General features: G+C 46.3%; 1 protein-coding gene across 1 annotated transcript in view; it reads left to right on the forward strand.

The window, feature by feature from the left end:
• The window catches only part of LRIG1 (leucine rich repeats and immunoglobulin like domains 1), a 109,106-nt gene that overhangs the window by 17,849 nt on the left and 71,605 nt on the right, over window positions 1–19,652 (forward strand). The gene's annotated exons all lie outside the window — the stretch shown is intronic.

The following is a 19,652-nucleotide window of genomic DNA, read 5'->3' on the forward strand; positions in this document are numbered from 1 at the left end:
GAAAATTGCATTGGATTATTTTAATGTACATTTCTTTGGATGATAAGGCTGAAGATCTGTACACGTTACTCATAGACGTTTCCTTTCTTAATTTCCTTCTTTTTCTGATACTCATTTAGCCAAATAAATGAACTTTGTGCCCTCAGCTCTGAACTTTGGGCTTGAACACTATTCCAGATCCTTAATTCTGGAGATGATGTGTTTCTGAGAGACTGAAAAGCCTCTCTCGCCCAGGTGTCACCACAGAGAAAGCCGTGCTCTGTGTGGGCATATCACAGATTTTGGATTCTGTCCTAGGAAATGTTTTGGTATTCTTCTTCAACCAAACATGTTCTGGAGGGGAGCGACGGGGTGGCTTTGCAGAGAGCCACACACAAGTCGCCCCAGACCGCTCTAGCCCTGCAGAGCCTGCCTGTCCGTGCTCGAGCTGCCCCGTCTGTGGCTGGCGTGCCCTGTGCCTGCAGCTGGTAGGAATCAGAGCAGAGTAGCGTGGCGGAGAACCCTTCAGGAACAGCTTCCAGCAAATGGAAATTATTTTAAAACAAATTGATGTGGTTTTTCTGTCAAACCTACTTGGAGCATAAACAAGGTTGCTGCTTCCCTCCTACAAACGAGGCCGTGTTTAGAATGTGGCTTTCAGCAAAGTAAACATGGTCTTGAAAGTGAGTTGTCATTGTGTGTGTGTGTCTGATTTGAAAAGTAAAAGTAGCGCCCTAACCCGCGTTCTCAGAGCCGGCCTGACGGCGCAGAGGCGCGGAGGACGTTTCTTCTGCCTGGTTTGTCTTGGCGCCCAGCTGTCACTCCCTCCTGGAAGGGTTTGCAAGGTAAGAAGCAATTTGGTGTTGAAAGGATTAAAAGGAACTGAAGTGCCAGGTCAATTTCTGTGGTGAGATAAGCGTTTTAATCTTATCCCTTTGCCATGTAGGAATACCAGAAACATCTTGTGAAATACTCCACTCTGTGTGCCTGTGAGCAGAGACGCCTGTGCGTGCCCTCCGGTTAGGGTGTCTTTTGGGTTCTCTGCCTGTGGCAAGGTGGTTCCCGCATCCTGGGGACAATGTCAGCTTTATTAAAGTGGCCACAGACTCCCTAGAAGGTGAAACAATGCTTTTAATGTTCTGATTATATATTAATGAACAACCAGGCCAAGGGGCACTTGCCAAAAAAGCTACAAAGTGAGAAAGCCACCAATATCAGAGTGAACTTTGCACTCTGAAAGTGTGAATGATGTTGGGTGAAAGAAGTTTATTGCACAATGGGGGCAACGGGAATCTCTTTGATGTTGGTTAGAATCCAGGCTGCATTCGACTTTCGGACTTCCCAGTTAACTGCATCTTTGCTGGCGAGGACAGCACTTTGAGGTCTAGGGAAAGTGCTCCTGGCCAGAAACGACCAGCATACCTGTGGGAAGGTGGGGTGTGGGGGTCCTTGGGCATTTGTAACAGCTTTCAGTGATCTTCAACTAATTTTAATCTAAAATCGAAACGTATGGTTTCCAACCTTTCCACTGGAGAGACTTTTCCAGAAATAGCGTGCTGTGATTCTAAAACTGGCCTGGGGTTAGACCTTCATCAGTTAGATGTTCATCTTAATCTAACAATTTACTTCTCCCCTTTGGGGGACATTTTTCCAGCCTTCTGGCTTGTTCTTAATTTTTGAATGGCTGGCCATTGGGAACTCTGCTCTCCATGGCCTTATTAAATAATTACTCAGAAGAACAAAAAAAGGCTCTTTCGAAATCCTGAGACTTTGTTTTCAGCGGGAGCATACACTCCAACTGAGGTTTTCCACTTGTGAGGAATTCGTGAGCAGAGCTAGGGGAGTGCGTCTAATACAGTTTAGGAAGCAGACAGGATTGACGAGGGGGGAGGGATTTTTGAAGGTGGCATCCTGGCTTTACCATTCAGAATGGGGGTGTTTTGCCTGCTCTCCACTCCATTTATCTACCAGCACTTGGAAAATTACTTTCGCATTTTTGCGGTATAGAAGTGGCTAGTTGGCATTTTCAGATTAGAATTTTGAGAGCCTGATAAGGCAGCAAGCCTTTATTGAGCTATAATTCAAATTCCATGAAAATCATCTTTTGAAATGACAGGATCCAGGGTGTTTTGTTATAAATAGGCTCCATGCCCCGTGCAGGGGCTTGAACTTACCACCCTGAGATCAAGACCTGAGCTGAGATAGGACCAGGGTTTTTAGTGTATTCCTAGAGTTGTACAACCATTCCTACAAATTCCAGAACATTTTCATCACCCCAAAGTGAAATTGTATATCCACTAGCTGTTCCTCTCTACTCTTCTTCCTTCCTCCCCTCCCCTGGCAACGCCTACTTTCTATCTGTATGGATTTGCCTATTCTGGACATTTCATATAAATGGGATTGCGCAATACCAGCCTTCTGGGTCTGGTTTCTTTCCCTCAGCAGAATATTTTCAGAGTTCTTCCATTTTATAGCATGTATTAGCGATTTTTTGTCCTTCTTATGGCTGCATAATATTCCATGGTGTAGCTATACCACATTTTGTTTATCTGTTTATCACTTAATGGACCGTGGGTGGTTTCTACTTTTTGGCTCTTTTGCATGATGCGGCTCTGACGTTGGTGTGCTGGGTTTTGTGTGAATGTGTCTTTTCATTTGCCTTGGCGTATAGGTATACCTTAGGTGGAATTGCTGGGTCATAGGGTAAATGTGTTCAGCTTTTTGAGGAACTGTTAGGTTTTCCAGGGACTGTGCCCTTTACCAGCAGTGTGTAAAGTTTCCTCTTATCCCCAGTCTCACCAGTAGTTGTGGTCTTTTTAATGATCGTCATTCCTAGTGCATGTTGAAGAGCTATCTCCTCGTGGTTTTGATTTGCATTTTACTTATGACGGGTGATGCAGAGCATCTTCTGCATTTGTCTGTCTTTTTGGCCATTTGTCTATCTTTCTTTTTGGAGCAAGTCCAGATTCCTTGCCCACTTTTTAATTGGGTCATTTTAAAAAGAGAGAGGTTGTACCATTTTGAAAGATTTGGGGTTTTGCGCAGGCAGACATGCTTTTCTCTGTGTTACTTTCCTTAGGTGAGATAAATTGCATTTTTAATACTTTTTTTAAAGACTGAAGATCTTTGGATAGAAATATAATGGGCAATACTTTCCTGGCCTTCTTGGTTTACTTGCCCCCTGGTTTGTATCCCAGGCAGAGGAGATTCGGGGGGGTCTTTGTGGAAACCTCATCACACACAGGGTTCTGTACCCTGAAAACAGGAGAATTTGTCCACCTGTAACTTAAGGAAACTTGCTGTGCCTATACATTATAGCCAAGTCTATTTTCTGTGCATTTCCTCTGCTCCAGGGCAAGCCTGCCTTTGCCGACAGGACTTTGCAGCTATAAATTAGACAGAAATGCAGTATTGAGGCTGTCCAAAGGCAGGCAGGGTAATTGCTCTGGACGGGTTTACAATAGGGAGGTGTGAAGTGCTTGGTGGCAACCGGAAGCTGGGGGAGGGAAGACAAATTGAACTTGGACGGCTTTGGGGCGGTGGGCTGACACAGCTAATTGAAAACGCTGGCCCTGGTGGCTTTTAATGGGAAAGGAAGCTGAGGCCTTGGGAGGGTTTCCTTTACAAGAAACCAGAGGGAGGGGGCTCATGGAGTTATTTGGGAGTTAGTACTGAATCTCTGTAAGCATTTAGAGCCTTTGGCTTGGATGTCGAGGATCAGATTTTCTGTTTTTTGTTTTTAATTTCCTACTCTTTCGTTCCCTTCTGGATGAGCCAAGCGGAGGGAGGCAGGGATTCCAGGTGGTGGGGGAACCCTGAGCGAAGGCTTCCGGGTACAGCTTGGAAAATGTGACCGCACCGCTGTTGGCGAGCCTCCGATTTTAGGTAGAGTGGCCAGTCAGCTCTCTCTAAGCAGGTGAAATAGGGGTTACGTGACGGTGCCCTGTTCAGCGTCTAGATAGGTCTTCCGTGTTCTCTCACTCCTCCACTGACCTTGGAGTCTGAATTTGTGGTGTGGGGCCTGGGATTCAGCATTTGAAACCTGAGAGGGACTTGGTTTTGGAGTGTGAGAGTGGCTGCGGTGGACGGGAGGGGGGGTGCTCCCTGAGGCGCAGCCACAAGCCTGTGTGACTCCGAGCCCCTGTTCCCTTTCCTCCTACCTTCCTCGGTGCTTGCTTGGGACCTGGGGCTTTCTGGAGTTCCTGCCCAGACAGGACCGGGTAGTGGCTTCCCCAACAGAACCTTTTCCTTCCTCAAGGCTTTTGCCTGTGGTCTCATCCTGTCCTCCGTGACTCATCTCTATCTTCTGGTCTGAGGTTAAACGTTTCCTCAGAGGGCTTTCTTAGAACGCCCAGACAAGGGCTGCCTCATGGGGGGGGGGGGCTTCAGAGCACATCTCTAGTTACCTCCTCCAGATTGTAAACTCTTTGTGGGGAGAGGCCAGAGTATATATACAGCATGGTCCTAGAGCCCAGCGCCATTCCCAGCACCCAGCAGGTGCCCAGTGAGCATTCATTCCACACCCAGGTGAGTGACACCCCCCCCCCCCCCCCCGCCGAGTGAATTACCCCAGGCACCGTTTCCCTGTGTCCTTGAAACATCTGCGCACACGCACTTGTAGAAATAACCACAGGTTGGCCAACCTACACATCTTTTCAGTGGGGTGTTATTTTCTCCCTCCTGGGGGATCATTTGGTGCCTTTGAAGGATCAGCGGCACGTGCTGAAAGTAGCCGTTTCTTAAAAACCAAAAAATGGACTCATCTGCATTTATTTTAAACTTTGTGGCACCATGTCCAGGAAGTCCTTTCAAAGGCAGGGTGTGAAAGGTGTGGAGATGGTGGAGGTGATAGAATCTCGCTTGAGATGCGTGGTGGTTAATGTGTAACCTCTTTAACGAGGCTCCTGAACGGGCACTCGGCCTTGGAGCTCTCAGGGGTTGGTATGCCGATTGGTGGGTAAATCGGTAAGTCGGTCACCTGTTTGTAGTAGGTCCACGGCTGTGCGCAGACCTCTGAGGTTTACTTTCCTGGGGTTGAAAACCTACCACAACCGATGACTGGGAACCCTTCTGTTCTGCAACAGGGCGCAGACACTCAGAAAGAGGCTGGCAAAGACTTCCTCAGGTTCCCTCAGGCTCCCTCTCCCTTCCCCCCCATACTCAGCACATGATTTTAGAGAGGGTGAAGCTGAGTGAGATCAAGAACAGAGGTGGAATGTGTGTCAACTCTACTTAAAAAACTAGTATTCTAGGAAGGAAAAAAATCAGTAGTATTAAGTATCACAGTATGCTCATAATGTCATACCAATAGTATACTATTAATGTCTTAGTATCATTGGCGTTCTCATAATTTATAAACAAAAAGCACTACTGTTTTCTGTGTCAAAATTTGTTACACACTCTAAGAATGTCTCCTTATTACCACATAAATAACGTGTATTATTTCATGACATCTCAGGCTGTTCAATTACGTTTAAAAACTGTATTTTCCGAGATCAGGAAACCGTGTGCCCACATTTAAGTTTCTCTGTTTGTAAAATCAATTTCAGTTGGTACTTTCATGCCTGTAAGAATAACCTGATAATTTCGCATGTGCCCACCCACACCAGAATACAGAGGAAAGAACGAGAGATGGGGAACATGAAGTCTTTGGGCAGAGGGAACCGGGCCTTCCTCTTGGGGGAGGTGCATCCTCCTCATGGAGAGAAAGCTGTCTGGTCTGAGATCCGGGCGGATGCAGGTTCTTTAATTTGTCCCTGGAGAGGGAGCCATCCTTGTCTAGGGCCTGGGTTTCCTTGGCATGAAAGCCTGAAGTCCGCACTGCAGGGTGTCTCTTCGGAAGAAGGCAGCCCCAGCCATACTGAGTGCCCCTTCTGTGATGGGCGGCTTCGGGGAGAGTCTAACAGGAGGGGATTATAAATGGGAGAGCGTTGATTACAATCAGGTACCTTGATTACAATCAAGTACCACGAACTAGGGCGATTTTGTCCCTTATCTTTGCCTTACAAGCATTGTCCAACTGTTCCATCTGAGAGGGAAATAATCGCTGGAGTTTGGATAAGGTGAAACTCGGAAGCTCCGCGTCCCGGGTAGCATGCATTTACTGTCAGAAGTAACATTTTGAGGTACTGCCTGCTCCCGTGGGCACCAGAAGCCCTCAGTTAAATAAACCCGCTGTTAAGTAAAAGCCAGAACACAAGTGTTTGCACAAACCACCTTTACATTTTCTGATCCTTGATGAATGTCAGTTGGTTTGTGAATTATTAACTTTGGGGTGCGTGAGGAGATACCGGCCGCTCAAGTACCCTGTATATTTTTGTGTAAGAAAAAAATAAAACCGACCACACCCTCAGCTGCCACCATTTGGAGCTCCGTGTGCTGGCCTACTGTCACTGAGCAGGCATATTTAAAGCAGAGGTAGGAATGTTGGCCCCTCGCAGACCACACATGCATCAGATATCAGAGCTCATCACTTGCCTTCGTAATTTTGCTTCGGAGGGAGCCGAAGTGATTTGCAACCTGTTGGCAGATCGCTCCGTGATTGTGTTTATCAGACTGTGTGGAGTAACCAGAATCCGAGTGAGGGGGTTGGTAGGGATACCTGTCTTGTTGGGAAGAATTGTGTATGTTGGGTCAGAAAAGTAGATTCAGTGAATCATGGGTAGCTGGCCTCAGATGTCTGTCACTTCCCCGTAACTTTGCAAGAGGGCTTTGAGGCAGGTTCTTTAATTTGTCCCTGGAGAGGGAGCCATCCTTGTCTAGGGCCTGGGTTTCCTTGGCATGAAAGCCTGAAGTCCGCACCGCAGGGTGTCTCTTCGGAAGAAGGCAGCCCAGCCCATGGAGGGAGCTGCAGTTAGCATCCCTTGCAGAGAAGGGATTTAATTAAGGACTCCAAAGGGGAGAGATTGGAGGAGTCCATCTGTGAACCTGGTTTCTGCAATGCACCGCTATTTTCAGAGGTCTGAAGGTTATATAAATAGACTAGTTACCCCTCTGCCTTTTACCTAGGAAGGGGAATGGTGTATAGGCCTTTACATGGAGGTTCAGGTATGTAGACTCTGTAAAGGGTGAAGAGAAGGAAGATTGGAGCCCACCAGACAAGGGCTGTCGAATAAGTAGCAGATGTCTTCCTTTGGGCATTGCATGCCTTTGGGAATTGGTTGCTGGATTAATCCTGCATTGCGAGTAAGTCACCCTCAGAAATGCCCGGGCGTGGTTCTAGGAGTTCGATTACTTTACTGCAAGGTCTAGGCTTTGCTCATTTGCAGTGCAGAAAACATGCATGCCTTGGGAAGGGAGAGAGCTGGTGCTTTGTTTCCCTTTTCCCTCTCTTTATTGTCCTCAGGTGCAATGACATTTGATACTGGAATACACTGAGCGCCTTATTCTCAAACTGCCAGGATTATTGCTGACCTAGACCGCGGGCCCCGCGGCCAGCCTCCCGTATGGAAATGGAAGAAAAGAAATTCAAGCTGTAAATGCATCTCTGTTTAGGGGCTTTGTAGTGGTAAATTACGTGAATGAGTAAGTTGAAAAAGTGCCTGGTTTATACCATCATGAATACCTGGGTTTTAGATAAATATTGACACCAGCAGTGTGGCAGGCCTGCTATTGGTCCCATGGCCCTAGGAATAAAAGATCTTTTCGGAGGCGCTTGTGACCTTATAAACCACCCTGACGGGTTTGTGCAGGTGCTTTCTGCCATAGCTCTCTGGGTCTGAAAGTGGGTGGTTTTTCTCTTCGTGCTCGTGCAAGCTTAAACTTAACTGAACCCAGTCCCTCTCTGGTTTATCAGTCACCGTGGAGTGTGTGTCAGGTCAAGGAGGCGGGTGCTCTTTTGCAGAGTCACGCTTGTGTGGCTTGTCTGCTTGTCTGGACCAGGCCTGGGACCGGAGGGTCTTTGATTTACTTTGACCTTATTTGAGAACAGAGTGTGGGGGGAGGTGAGGAGAAGGGAAAGTTAGCATGGGGAGTCTTAGCTAGAGGAAGACCATGTGAAGCCAACTACGCCACACCCCGAACCATACCTGGTTCGATACTGTATCTTGTGCCCTCTAACCTAAGAGGGCTTAGCAGTGCCAGTTTTGTTAATGTCAAGTATGCAGGAGCATCAACCTTTCCTTGTGAGTTTCGACGCCCCCCCCCCATAAGATAATGAGCTTTTTAGAAGGAAGCCTTGATAGGAGTTACCTGGCTAGGGCAAAATGAACAGAGATGTTAACCAGGCCGCGTTTGATGACATCATCTTTAAAAAGGAGTAATGTTGAAAGAATGGCTTACTTCTCGCTAGCACACAGAGAGGCTGTGGGGCATCTGAAGGGACACGTGGTGCCCCGGAGGTTTCTCCAGCCTGTAGCTGGTGCCTGCAAAGGGGGATCCATTAACCATCGATTATCGATTATAGGTAGGGCTTTCATCACCGTTGGTCATGATTCACTTGAAAAACAGACTCCCTTCCCACAGGAGCCAGTATTCGTTATATGACTGAAGGAGAGTTTAGCAAGTGGCCTTTATCGCGAGGACCCACCCTTGAAGACACACCTTTGGGAGTCCAGGACCGGGAACTGCAGAGGCTGGAGTGGAGGGGGGAGGTGTGGGGAGACGGATGTCAGGGCCTCGCTGTGTGTTACGGTGCCCTGGGCCCTGCTGAGTGTAGACGGACCGTGTGGAAGAGGCGAGGCGTCTTTTTAGAGGCCTTGGTGAAGGAGTCAAAAAAAAAAAAAAGCAGCAGCAGAAATGAAAAGTACGATGGTTCTGTCATTTCCACAGCCAGTGTCCCATGTGACAGAGTAAAATGTTAGTGTGTTCAAAGATGGACGTCACAGGCATCTGATTCTCTGTGCTTGGAAATCTCAGTGAAAAGGAAGTGCCATGTTTTAAGAGCAGAAAGCAGTCCGTGTGGGACCGAGCACGCTGCCCGACTAGGTGGTTGGTGCACCTCGACCTGGGGTTTCTCAGCTGTTCAGCCACCGGGACTGGAGAAGTCCTCAAGGCCCCGGGAAAGCTATGTAGACGGCCTTTTAAGTTTACACATTTCATGACATCTTCGTATCGTAGAGAGAAAAAAAAAAAACAAACTTGCCTTTTGGCTTCAGCCAGGCACTTCGTGACACATAAACTTGAAAAAGCCCAACGGAAAAATTGACAGAACGAGATCCCAAGTCGATAAGCTAGCTAATAAAGTCAGCGACTTAACTGTTAGCCAGGCGGCTGACCTTTTAAAACTGCGTTTTCTTCTAAATACGTACTGAGAGACACTCTCGTGCCTCCCTGTAATACAACAGGATGTATCCTTGAAAAGTTGCGGGTAAATTCAGTTTTTTTACTTTGGCTGACTTAATACCAGGGATCTATCTGTTCTCTGTGTCTGAGAGATCTTCATTTTTGAGTTTGAGGTAGCCAGAAAAGGAAGAGAAGGTAAACCCAGAAGATACTATTTGAATATTTTGAAATCCAGAAGACGATGTTGAAAACCGACAAAAGAATATTATATTGATAATATTTGAAGGAACCTTGGACTTAATCACTCTGTAATGTAGGGTATTGTGGTTAAGTGCAGGTACACCTAGAATTTTCATTTGCCTTATCAATTCTGGGGGTGTGGGCTTCAGAGAGGCACAAAGACGTCAGAGACATTAGTGAGGAGTGGGTGTGATTTCAGTTGGAAAATGAAAGCTGTACGTATGTTCCAGTGGAAGCTGACGGAGGACTCCTGCGCACACCCTTGGGAAGTTCTGGCTTCCCAGAAGGATTTTCCTTATGAGCAGCTCTAGCCTGGGAAGGTAGTTACACCCACTTATGTCATTTGTCCCTTAAATTTTGTGTGTGTGTGTGAGTGTGTGCGGGTGGGGGAGGAAAGAGATGCTGATAACACTAAGGTAAGCTGTTGTTTGCACAGATGTATTTGCTTAAAAAAGAAAGCTTTCATTTCCTTATTTCTCCCTTTTAAGGGAGACAGTTAGGCAATTTACTATATATTGCTGTTTTGTAACCAAAAAGTATATTTGCCTAAAATCACCCTTCTAAATACGGTTGACCTTCAACAGTGGAGGAGGTGGTTAAGGGTGCTGACCCCCTGCACGGTCGAAAATCTGTGTCTAATTTTTGACTCCCTGAAAAACTTAGCTACTAATAGCCTACTGTTGGCCAGAGCCCCTACCAATGACATAAGCAGTCACTTAAGGCATATTTTGTGTGTTATATGTATTATATACTATGTTCTTACAAGAAAGTAAGCTGGAGAAAAGAAAATGTTAAGAAAATCAGAACGAAGGGGAACCACATGGAAAGCCCTGCTCTGTAAGTGGACCCACACAGTTCAAATCCATGTTGTTCAAGGGTCAACTGTACTTGTAGCAACAGCAAACCCCGATCGTTACCTGTCCAGAGGGTAGTTACTGCAAAGTTTTTTCTTTCTTTCTTTTTTTTAAATCTCTGGGTGTAAGTTTTTCTCACAAGAGGTTTGTGTACTGTCCGAATTTTCATTGACCAGTCTCTCATGTTAGAAAGCCTACCAGATGCCTTTACCCTTTTCCTGCTTTTGGGAAACTCCTAGACAAGAGGGTTTGAGGAGGGTGTGTAATGACTCTGAGAGAGGGAAGGAGAGATTTCTGTTGATTTGTTTTGTATATTTGAACGTGTCTTCCGTGCTTGAGAAGTAGTATGTTACTGGAGTATTGGAGGTTTCAGTTCTGAAGAATCCAGAGTCAGTGGTATAGAATTCCCTTATCCCTTTATCCCAGTGAAATGCTCAGCTGTACCTTCTGGCTGAAAGCAGGCTTGGAATTTGACCACCCTGTTCTTGTGACCAGGAGTACTTTTGGATGGCTTACGTGTTTTTTATGTGTTAAAACGTTTACTTTCCTCTCTGCGAGGCCCTTGGTGAGGGCACGACGTGTGTGAAACCCGTCGGGGTTAAGTGGAGAATCATTTCAGTGTGCGGGGAGGGGACATTGATCACAGTGTCACGCAGAGTTGATGATTGTGCCAATGTTTACATAATTTTGTCGCGTGATGCATTGACTCAAAAGAAACAGTTATGGGCTGTTGCTAGTTGACATTTCCGTACGTGACACCAAAGTGAATGAGTTCTAAGGCTGCGTCATGGTATTAACACGCACTCTTTTTTTTTTAAAGTTTTGTTTTTTTTTTTAAGATTTTATTTATTTATTTGTCAGAGAGAAAGCGCGAGTGAAAGGGAGCACAGGCAGACAGAGTGGAAGGCAGAGTCAGAGGGAGAAGCAGGCTCCCTGCGGAGCAAGGAGCCCGATGTGGGACTCGATCCCAGGACGCTGGGATCATGACCTGAGCCGAAGGCAGCTGCTTAACCAACTGACCCACCCAGGTGTCCCTTAACACGCACTCTTAATCTGTAGTCATGGTTCTACGAGAAGCTCAGCCTCCTGCAGATGTTGGTGGGGGCCGAGGGGTCCAGGTGAGGTGTTAGGATAGGAAAACAGTGATCTGTGACCAGAGGAGGACTTCACAGAGCACGGATTCCGAAAGTATCCACCAGATTAATATGTCCCTCACTTCCTGTGCCTCTTGCCCGACCTGTTTGTAACTACTGTGGAGGCAGAAGTCTCTGTTTCCTGCCTTCGTGGAGCGTGGTTTTGTAGGAGAATGCCCTCCATCCTTTCACTGAAGGAACTCCAGCCCCTACGTGTGACGCCAGAGGTGAGCACGCCTTCTCGCTACACTTCTGTCTCCTCTCGGTCATGATTGATGAACCTCCTGCTCCCACCGGAGCGCCTGCTGCCTCGGGGCAGGAGGGCCGCGCGTTGGACAAGAGATTGATGAAGCAGGCGAGCCTGCCTGGGAGGCAGCAGCCACCCTCTGTTCCCCAGCAGGGCTGGGCTGCTGTGCTGGATGATGCCTAGCAAGGGAGATCCTGTCCTGTTGTGGGCGTGATGAGTTTGGAAAGTCCTCTAGAGCTTGAGGACTCCCTGAAAGGGCGAATTTGTGATCCCTTTTCAGAGATTGGATCACGCAGAGAGTAGGTGATCAGAGTAGGTGACCAGACTCCTGACCCCTCTCTTCCCCTCCCCATTTCCAAGTCTCTGCAAAGCCACTTCTGTAATAGCAAAACCAGATGGTGGCTGTAGGCCCCTCTCCCCTGCTGGGGTGGTCATGGGTGGTGCTCCCTGTAGGACAGGTTTGTGGGAGGGGCAGCCTGTGGCCAGCAGCTCTTTCCTGCTCAGATTCCCTTTGTGAAATACCCACCAACTGCAGAGCTAGTGAGGCCAGAGTGCCTCCTTTCCATTAATTAATCTTTAGGGGTTAATGATGCATGTACCATATTTACCGAGAGAGTGTTATGGGATATTTATGGACTTCCCTGCGGGACCACCCCCACAAACAGGCATGAGAGCACATTCAGTTGTTTTGTCTCTTCAGCCAAACTAAGATTTGGGTAGGAAAAACAGGTTTTTGAGTCTTCCACGTTACGGGATGTTAGAGAAAGCAGATGCTGATTACTGTCCATGGAGGTGGGGCTGTTGGTTCTTTTGGTCAGAACTCTTAAGTAGATGAACAAGGAGCTGTTCTCTTCCTCTGGAAATCAGCTTTAAATGGCCCCATAGATTAACTGTCAAGAGGGACCTGGCACTGGGATTTGTTTAGGTTTATGTAACCCTTAACTTAACCGGCCAGTGGGTTGTGATCTGATAACACAGACGACTCTTCTTGACTTTGCCCTAAAACTCTTCACGTCTTGCCCTTTTCCTTTCTACGAGGTCTTGACTTCTTGGCTTTTTGTCTAGTTTCATAATTTTCACACCTTATTTTACTTTTCTGGCTTTATTTTCTGGCATTCTTCCTTAAAAACCAGGCTCCTTTTCTCTTTTTTAGGGTGCACTAAGGTCTTTCTTTCTGATTAACCTTTCTCATCACAGCCAATCTTCCCCGCTCTACATGCCGTCTGGACGCAGTGGTGTCCATGCAAGGATGACAAATACAGGGAGTGCACGTGAGTAGGGAGGGCCTGGGAGAGATAATAGGAGCAGTGAGGTTCATGGTCAGCTGCAGTCCTTGCCAAGTAAGTGTAGCTGGTAGTTGGAATCAGGAATGCTGGCCCAACAGTTGTTCCGAAGAGGAGCTGCAACTTTTATGTTTTTGGTGAAAACTTTTTCTCCAGACACTCTTCAGTCTCACAAACAAATAAATTTCCCTGCAGTTCAGCCTTGGCCCAAGAACCACGAATGTACACTGTACCTCCTGGTCTACCATTCAGAAGATGCTTGCTGTTATCAGAGCCTTTGACTGTAATTCTTTGGTTCAGAATCTTTTCTGACCAATAGGTTACAGACTAGATCTTACCCTCATTTGTATTAGAATTTATCACAGCGCAGTAAACATTGTAGACAGTGAATATTTGAACTTGACATCTGTCTGTTACTAAAGGACAAAGACTTAGACCTGTATTGAAATTATCTGTGGGGTGGGGGTACGAGGTGCGAGCCATTAAGATAGGGAGGTGCATATGAGACTTCTGGGATTCTGGAAGCAGGCAGGGGTAACTTCTGTCAGGTAATGTGTTAAGCATTAGAGTTCAGAGGCCCATGCTGATTTCTATAGCCAATTTTAAGGAGTAAATGCAGGTACTTACTGTGAAGTCCTTGTATGGCTGGAGCATATTATCTCTTCTTTTTTGAGTTGCTTGCAGGCCTGGTGTGCACAGAGATTTATCAATGTAACACTTTCAAAAATGGAAGTAACTGTGATTCATTCCTTACTTTCTTAAATCTGACCGAATGACAAAATGAGCTGTATGTAGTGAGTTGATAGCTGAGTGACTTTACCTTTAACAGTTTGCAGAATGTGTTTCTTTTTCTAAGCCTCAGTTTAGGGACTATGGGGCTTCTTAACTTCCTGAGGAAAGATGGCAGCAAGTACAAAATCCGTCTCCCGAGTGGGAATTCGTGGGTGAGGATGCCAGAGGCATGATTCCCATTTAAGAAGCAGTTTTATTATTATTCTCCATCTAAGCCTTTAATGCATATTATCAGCCTTTCAGTCGTGGATTTTGGTCAAGGAGGGGAAAGCATCACAACAGAGAAAAAAAGATAAGAGCATTCAATATTGTAGATTTAAAAAGAAATCCCTTATTCTCATAAAACCTGTAATGTGGGTCGAGGGAGCCTAACGTGGTGATTTTATTGGAACTCGATGTGCACCACACGTAACTTCTCAGAAGGTAAGAATGCAGCAGAAATGGCCTTAAAAGATTAAGGGATTAAATAACTTTAACAAGTTGTATGTTCTTCTTCACTCACACCCCTTGAACTTTGAAAGGACCAATCGCTTTTTCCTGGGGAGTCCTAAGCAGGTGAGTCCTTTTTCAGTGGGTGGCGAGCACAATTTTTGAGGTCAGAATGGGACCCCAGTTTTCCAAGAAATAAGGGGTTTCCAGGCTAGCTCTGGGTGTTCCAGTAGCGCTCACCAGATGGGTCATTGGATGGCTTCGCACTTCTCTTTTTGGCTGTATTACTCAGTTTAGCAAATATCAAAGGCTTAAAATACGCAAATACTATGATGTTCAGGGGTCCAGATGGAGTTGAGTAAGGGGAAACAGGCTGGCCTGGAAACCAAACTGAGTAAAAAAAAAAAACCTCCCTCCCCAGGGAAAGCTTGTCATGGAGTTAGGACCCCTTTCTTCCACCGTGAATTAGGATTCCTGGTCAAGTTGAAAAAGACAGCCCGGCGTTTCACGGCTCTCCCGAGCAGGAGGTTTGTCTGTGTTGGTCAGTGGTCTGTGAGCAAGGCTTGCATTTGAAGAGGAAATACTCATTACATCGGTCTAACGATGCTGGGGTTACTTCCTCACCACAGCTTACTCAATAGCCAACGGAACTTTTTATCCCTCAGCTTCCAGGGAGTCAATGAATTATTGTTTGCCAGCTTTGAATAGTGTTTGCCAAGTTTGTAATATGCGGTTCTGGTTGTAATCCAGGAAGATGCTGGTCCGATTATGTAAATACTGATTAAGCCTATAGAGTTACACTCAGAGGGCATTTTTTATGGAGTATCTTCCTAGTGCATTGAATTTTCAAATGCCCTCTCCTCTGTTGGGATGGTTAAGAATTTTGTCCGGCTAAAGGTTGTGTATTAAGGTCAGTGTCCATCTCCCACCACATTTTTAACAAAGCTCTTGAATTATCAGGAAATTCGGTTTTATGTTTGAGATCCAAGTTTCTTCCATAAGTGCCAGTTCACTCAAAATATGTATTAATTCCTGAACAATTTCAGTACAGGACAGTTTAGTAGAAATTTCAGCCATGATGGCCAAGTCCTCTGTCTGCATTGGACCTTACCATAGCCATGAGCTTCCCGTGTCGGTTGCAAGCTTGGAATAGAGCTAGCATGACCAAGGAACTGAATTCTTAATTTTGTGTAATTTTTTTTTTAAGATCTTATTTATTTATTTGACAGACAGAGATCACAAGTAGGCAGAGAGGCAGGCAGAGAGAGAGGGGGAAGCAGGCTCCCTGCTGAGCAGAGAGCCTGATGCGGGGCTCGATCCCAGGACACTGAGATCATGACCTGAGCTGAAGGCAGAGGCTTTAACCCACTGAGCCACCCCGGTGCCCCAATTTTGTGTAATCTTAATTACGTTCAGTGTGACAGTGAGTAGCTGCATGGCCAGCCACGGGCTACCAGGTTGGATGGCACGGGTTTCCGTAACGGTGGTGACTGCTCGGCTATTCACGGACTTAGCTCTTCCAACACAGTGGGGTCAGGATTGGGGGTCTTTGTCAGGAAAAACACTCAGCAAGCAGATTGTTGTCCCACACTGTTGAACAGTTTACTTCTCAGACACAGATAAAACCGGGATAAAACTTGAGCCATTCTCCGCAGAGGTCCCTCCTGTGTGTTCTCCCAATGGTGGGCCGGACAGTCATCTTTCAGCGGATTAGCTGAAAGAATGTCTACGACGGGGCCCGATTGTTCCAAGCTCTGCGCACCCTTTGTACGAGGAACAGGGAAAATTTGTGTTATGACAATGGCTGACAAAATGTTTAGTGAAAGCTGCAATTCGCGGTAACTGAATTCCCGGAGGTTTCTTTCCAGCCCTCGCTGCTACTGAAAGGTGCAGAAATGCTTCTGACAGCATCTGTCCTGTTGACAGATGAATTGTTTTGACAGGAGAATCTGAAACCTTCAGCCAAAGACACATTCAGATGTCGGGCCTGGGAAGGGGCGATCGTGTTTGGAGAAATACGTGAGATGCTTTAAATTTGTGTGCGTGTCAGCTGCCACCTGAAAGAGAGACCTCGTGAAAGATTTTTGGGTTTTTTTTGGTGGGTTTTTTTAAAAAACTAATTAACCCTTCGATTGTTCTTCTGACCCAACATGAGAATTCACAACCCTCCCTGCACAATTCTTGGACTGAACAGACGTATTTCCTTAACTGCTGAGAAATGAGTGGTAGCCATAAGCAGAGCAGTCCAAGAGTTCAAAAAAACTAAGAATTATGCTGAGGTATCCTAGCATGATGTTGGGGACCTGTCAGTTATGTCTCAATAAAAAATTGTGCTGGGAGAAAAAAAAAAAACCAGTGCTGATGATAGTGTACTTGATCATCGCAGAAAGGTGGAAATAACTCACAGGTCCATTAGCTGCTGCGTGGATAAACAAAATACGGGGTATGTGTGTGTGCAGGCACACAAAATGGAATGTTATTCGGCCCTAAAAAGGAAGGAAATTGTGACACAGGCTAGAACACGGACGGACCTTGAGGACATGTTGCTGAGTGAAGTAAGCCAGACGGAAAAGGACGGATACATGCGGTCCGCAGAAGAGCCTGATCCACAGGGACAGGAGGCTGCGGGGGGTTGAGGGGAGGACGGGCCGTCCGTGTTGACGGGCTACGGAGTCTCGGCCGATGGTGACAGAGTTGGGGAGCTGGATGGTCGCAGTGGTTGCACGCCAGCGTGACCACGCTTCATGCTGCCGAGCTGCACACTTCAGCGTGGTGAAGATGGTAACTTCTTACGTTTTGTATAAACCACACCAGAGCAACGTGCGGTGCGTTCGTCTCGCTGGGATGAGCAAACCAGAAAATGTCTCTGAGGATTTCCTTTCAGATAATATTTGTCAAGGAGACGGCAGTAAATATTCCCCCATTTCCTGATACAGCAGTTGAAGGTCAGCAGCTTGTCCCCAGATTTCAGGACTGGTCGCTGCTCAGACCTCACAGCTGGGCTCTCTGTGGCCAAAAGTCAAAGCTGTTGCAGGGGACCTGAGCTCTGGCCTGTGTCCTCTGTCCATAATTGCTGATAGGCCGCTCTGGGAGGATGACCCTTCAGACCTGTCTCTGACACTCATCTGTTGATAAGATGGCTTTTTGAGTTCATTCGATGTCAAAAAGGGGCCCCCTCCAGGCAGGCCCAGGGAGGGTGTTGATTTCCACGTGCAGTTGTCTTCATCTTGGTTGCTGTTTGCTGGAATCTCAGCGTGAGGGCCTTGTACTGTCCCTCTTCCACATAAGACTAGCTTGCAGAAGACCCTTTTCCAAGGAGCCTCACCTAACGAGCAGAAATTATACAACGTTTTTGAAATTTAAGTAAATTTTGTCTGCTCTTTACAAGGACGACGGACCAAAGGGGTGTCACGATTTAAAAAATGGTTTTATTCTAATACCACTCCTGGAGTAGGGAATAAGGGAGTCATGTCATTCCAGAGACTGCGCCCATCCCTGGCTACATCTGTAAGCCAGAAACAAGACTTGCATTTTGAACTTAATGCCTGAAGAGTTGGTGGCCCAGAATGCGAGGTTAAAAACTGGTGGTCCTCAGGCTGATGTGGCCTGTTTGACCCATCCAGATTTACTTTATTTTTGTTTTTTTTTTTTTTGTTTTTTTTTTTTTTTGTTTTTGTTTTTTTTTAAGAATTGAAAGGATTTCCCCTAAGAATTCAGAGTTTGAGCTTCTCTTCCAAATGAAGACTGGTCTGCATTGGCCTAGTTTCTAGAGACAGGAACAAATTCCCCCTTTTGATGGGCCAGCAAGCACTTCTGTGTCGGCCTCTCTGCATACCTGGCAGGGGGACCGTCCACACTGCCTGCTTGCCCTCCAGGGCTCTTGCCTTTGTGACCTCTGAGTCTTCCCTGGATGTCTCCTCCAGCTCAGTAGCTCTCATAACCAATGATGATGCAAACCTTGGAGATACTGTAAACTCACGTTATCTCTAGACCCAGAAACAGTATTTCCAGCCCTCTTATTTATGGTAACCCTCTCAAAATAGAAGAAAATTTCGTTCTGTCCAGTCTTTTTTCTGATGTGAAAGGATTCTCTTCATTTGTGGATTTTCTTTTTCAAGTCTAACCTGTTGATTTCTGTGTACCCAATCGTAAATACCCCCAGGCACAGACAAGCTCGCACTTGACTTCAGTATGTGGTTTAAAAAATTACCACCTTCAATTTTTATAGTAACATAATCTCTGGACAAATTGCTTTTAATTCAGGCTGTGCCCTGAACACAGATGTACCATTAATTTCAAGTGCAGTCTGACTTTTATTTAGATGAATGCCTTGAGTCGACAGTGAAATGGTATCAGCTGTAGGTTAGTATTGATTGGAATGTCTCTGGAGGAAGTTTAAAAGCTAGTTGCCACTTACGTGCTGCTTAATGATAGACTTGAAACTCACGATTCGCAGTTCCCGTTACTTGGCATTAATGCCAAGGGGATTAATAGCTGAGATGAATAGTGTTGACCTCTGCGGCATATGTGGGACGGGGTGTGCTTTGGTGGCAGGGAGCAAGGCACAGTGTGCACCAAGGTTCCACTTGGACCACGTCTCTGGATTTCTGTTCCTGAAAGATCAAACTGGCCTAGCCTGAGGGCTGATCCGAGATGCTTGGCTGACGGAACACAGATCAGCTTGCTAGCTTCTTGTCTAAGGTCTAGCTCGGGGAGGAGAGGAGAGAGAGGTCATTCTGAATGATCGCGGCAGGTGCCATCTTCTTGAGAAGGTTGTTTGCGTGGGAGGCTTTCACTGCCTTTGGCTAAGATCAGCCATAAGTTCCCCATAACCGCAGCTCCTTTCTCTCTTGTGTGACTGTCACTCCCAGTATTTATTCATTGATGGGTGCATCATGTTCGTGGATAACCTTATAATTAGGGTCTCGTAAGGTCTCAACTTTCTAAGCAGTTCCTTCAACTTGGGAGTGTGCATCTTAGCCATTGTCGTCATCAGATCTTGCTCAGACCAGGGTTTCTCAAGCCCTGAATATTATTAGCATTAGCACTCAGGGCGGGTGATTGTTGTGAAGGGCTGTCCTGTGCCATTGTGGGATGTTGAGCCACATCTCTGGCCTACACACACGAGATGTGTGTAGCAACTCTACGCCCCACCCCACCTTTCTTTGCAATTGTAACAACTAAAAATGTCTCTAGATATTGCCAACGCCATCGCCGGTTGAGAACCACTGATTTGTAGACAGTAAAGGGTCGGCTCCTGACCCCTCCTTTTCTGGACTACTGAGCAATATTTGATGTTTTACTAAAGTACTGATTTTTAAAACGCTATTCAGAATAGCCTGGGATCTGATTCGGTGCAAAATGTTTGGATCAGCACACTCTAACGTAGATAGAGGACTGACTTACCGTTAGAAGTCGCTAAGTAGTGAAGTTACATCGACTGAAATCCATTTGGGTTTCGCTACTTTCAGTG

This window comes from Mustela nivalis (assembly GCF_964662115.1).
Source record: "Mustela nivalis genome assembly, chromosome: 1".
In the NCBI taxonomy this organism is placed as follows: Eukaryota; Metazoa; Chordata; class Mammalia; order Carnivora; family Mustelidae; genus Mustela; species Mustela nivalis.